This window comes from Rhagoletis pomonella, unplaced genomic scaffold, assembly GCF_013731165.1.
Source record: "Rhagoletis pomonella isolate Grant_MI unplaced genomic scaffold, Rhpom_1.0 Rhpom_scaffold_00003, whole genome shotgun sequence".
NCBI lineage: Eukaryota > Metazoa > Arthropoda > Insecta > Diptera > Tephritidae > Rhagoletis > Rhagoletis pomonella.
In genome coordinates, this window is record NW_023458557.1 from 10,231,584 (window position 1) to 10,235,774 (window position 4,191).

Genomic DNA, 4,191 nt, shown 5'->3' on the forward strand with positions numbered 1-4,191 from the left:
AAAACTACGATATTTCAGCAAATACTGGATGCAAATTTTTGAAAGTTAGTATATGAAGTACAATTTTGGTACTAAATAATATCATTATAAAATTGTTGGAAAATGGGCGTGACCCTGCCCATTCACCAATCTTTACCAAACTCGGTTCGTTCAAAATAATTCAAATCGGACCAAAGTGAAAGTAAAATACCAAATAACCACTGAAGGTTAAAATATAGTATAGTGGCAAGTTCATCGTAAATTCCTATGACATTCCAAAAGGAAAAGTTGCGCGGAAGGGAAAATTTCGACATATGGAAGCGTCAAGCGAAATCCTGCTTAGTTATAAAGGGTGTCTAGAAAGTCGTCGAAAGTGGAGTCGTAAGCGAGAAGGATGCTGATTTAAATAACCGAGCGCTATCCGAAATTACCTTGATGGTGGACCTCAGCAATTTCGGTCACATCGCTAGTACGATGATGGCGAAGGAGGCGTGGAGCGCTCTAATGAACGCCTGTGAAGAATTGCTAAAACAACTGGGCAATGTTAGGCTCGAAAACTAAAACTCTGTACAAGACTATATAAATGGCATCATTATGATTACTATAAAAGTAAGAAACGCAGGGCTAAACATCGATGATGAGTTAGCTGCCCCGTCTGGCTGATGAATTCAGATCTTTTGTAATAGCAGTGGAAAACTCCAAACAGATGTTAACTGTGGACATAGTGGAGAATGTACTACTACAAGATGTTAAGTTCGATGGTGTGGACGAAGAAAAAGCGCTGTACTCAAAACGTTTGAGTAACAAAAACCCAAATAAACTGAGATGCCACAGTTGTAAAGCCATTGGACTCGCTGGGAATTGCCCGCAAAACCACCAAAACTACCACTGCAAAAGAAAAACATCGAACGTGCGGACGTGTTATTTGCAACGAGTAGTACTATTGAACAAGAACATAACGAAAGACAAGCATGCGCAAAAGCAACAAAATGTGAAATGAGTAGTACTATCACGCAAGAAAACAACGAAAGGGAAGTAAGCGCAAAAGCGACAAAAGGTGGAATGCGCGGATAATGGGTAAGCACGAGTACATAAATTGGTACATAGACAGTGGTGCGAGCAACCATATGACAAACGACGTCAACAACACTAGACAAAGGAGAAAACTATCGTTATAGCGAACAATACCGAGCTTTCCGCAAATTTTGCAGGCGATGTTGATTTGTCTCTTTTTAACAGATTACTGCATTTGAAAAAAATTATATATTCACAGCATATGTACATATTTAGGTAGAGGAGATACATATAAAAAAATCATATCTAAACAATCAGAGTTATAGAAGATATACCTTATATAGCACCAATCTAAGTGATTTTCATAGCTGTGTGATCGGTATGTAAACCGGTAACACAATTTAATGGGTTTAGCTTCCTACATAAAGGAGATATATCGCAGAAACTGGTATGTGAACATTCAGTGGTAAAATAGATAAAGCCTATACAGCATAGATTTTGACAATTTTCTCAGTAAACTTTGTATTATTATTTATAAAACAGCTTAAGATATTTATCAGTTTTAGCTGCCCAAATAAAGGAGTTTTACAGTAAAACCCCATATCTGAACAATTAGTTGTATGGAGGCAGTAAATAGGTTATAGTGACCCGTTCTTTGTTAATTTTACTGTAAACTGTCTGTTGATAATGAGTGAAAATAGTGCGAATCTTCATGTTTCTAGCTGCATAGTTAGAGAAGTTATAACAAAAAATCGCATATCTGAACAATCAGTTGTATGAGAGCTAGCTGCATAAGTGAAGGAGTTATAACGAAAATTCTCATAACTGAACAATCAGTTGTATGAGAGATATATGTTATAGTGACCCGATCTTTGTTATTTTCACTATAAGTATTCTGTTAGTAGAGAGTGAATACGGTGCGAATTTTCATGTTCCTAGCTGCATAAATAGAGAAGTTATGGCAAAAAATCTAATATTTGAACAATCAGTTGTATAGAGGCTATAGGTTATAGCGACCCGATCTTCGCCATTTTCACTGAAAGTATTCTTTTGATAATGAGTGACAACAGTGCAAAATTTATGTTCCTAGCTACTTAAATGAAGGAGTTATAACGAAAAAATCTTATATCTGAACAATCAGTTTTATGGGAGCTATAGGTTATAGTGACCTGATCTTTCTAATTTTCACTCTAAGCCTTCAGTTGATAATGGGTGGAAGTATTGCGAAATTTCATGTGCATAAATTGAGAAGTTGTAACGAAAAATCTCATTTCTGAACAATCAGTATCAAAAATACACCCACCTACCAAATTTCATCCGGATATCTAGAAAACTGAGAGACTAGATTGCATACAAACAGACTGACAGACGGACATGGCTAAATCGACTCAGCTCGGCGTTCTGATCAATTAAGTATACATTTCAATGGGTCTATCTCTTATTATTCTGGTACTTACAAACATCGCACTAAAGTTATAATACCATTTCATGTTCATGAAAGGTATAAAAATGTCGAGTAAGTTCCTGACTTATGCGCAAATCTTCTGTCGGTTCGCCAAAGGGCCAAAATATGGTAAGCGAGTAGTGTTTGAAGGCGGCATGTGCACTATTTCAAACGAAAACAACGAAGTTGTCCCTAGTGCATCGGTCCATAATAATCTTTACCAACTAAATGGTAAAATTAACAAGACAGAGGCATCCGCGGTGATAGTGAAAAATGTATTTGAAACATGGCATCGACGAATGGGCCATATTTGTAATAGTTCATTACACAAAGTGCAACAAAGCAATGATGGTTATTATTTGGCATAATAAATAGTGAATGTTGTAAAGTGTGCATAAAATGGAACTAGACACGTAAACCGAATAAAGAAAAGGGCACGCGCGCAAGTAATGTTTTAGAACTGATTCACTCAGATGTGCTTGGTCCATTAAAGACAAAATCGTTTTCGGGTGCTCGCTTACTGGTTTGCTTCGTCGATGACTTTACGCGAAGGGTATTTGCTTACTTAATTAAGAATAAATCAGACGTCTTTGAAACATTTTTAAAATTCAAAAAAATATGGTTGAGAACCAGTGCTCAAAAACGAAAAAGTTCTGCGAACTAATAGTGGCTGAGAATATGTGAATGAAAGTTTTAAATTATTTTTGAATAAAAGTGGGATCATTCACCAAACTACATTTCCGTATGCACCAGAGCAAAACGGTGTAACGGAGCGAATTAACCGCGGGTTCGTTGTATGCTTATAGACGGTGGCGTTGACGAGCGTTTTTGGGCAAGAGCTGCTGCGACCGCGGCGTATTCAACCAATTTTGTGCCATGCTGAGAAGACAAGCGTAGTCCGGAGGAACTTTGGTCTCAAGAAAGGCCAAGCTTAAAACATATTCGCGTATTTGGCTGCACGGCAATGGTCCACGTCCTACGTCCACGTTAGAAGTAACGTGCACCAATGCATCTATTACAACGTCGATGGTGATAAAATGCCGTTCGTTGCAAATGGTGTTTTGATTTTCTCCAATAGCCCAAACAAAATAGCTTGGTTGAATGACAAATTGGCAAAAAAATTCGACATTAAAGATATGGGTGTAGCCACTTCAGTACTTGGTGTGAGAATCACAGTGAATGATAATTTTATACAAATAGATCAATCTCAGTATGTACTAGATGTGTTGAAGCGTTTTGGTATGAGCGATGCTAATCCCCTGTCAACACCATTTGACTATAACCAAAAAGTATCATCTGACATGTCACCAAAAGATGTTAGTGAAAGGCCAGATATGGACGAAGTTCCGTACATGTAAGCAATTAGCTGCTTATTATTCGCTGCTCAAGTCACTCCTACTCACCACGTACTAAACATATAGACATAAAGTCGAAATTTATCCGGCAACTTATCGAACATAAGCAAGTTGTTTTGAAGTATTTACCTACCAACGAGATGGTTGCAGACATTTTAACAAAGGGCGTTACCGCTCGAAAATTTACATATTTTTCCGCTAAATTTGGTCTTAAGTAACTTAACTAAGCAAAACATACTTTCATTTCATTTGGAATTATTAACCCACATAAATATTTCTGTAATTCGAACGCATAGAAATAAGTTGTTCAGGAAGGGTGTTATAATGTGAACAACTTATAATATATACGTGGTCACCTTATTCGCTCTAGCACTTTGTACAAACCTGTAATATATACAT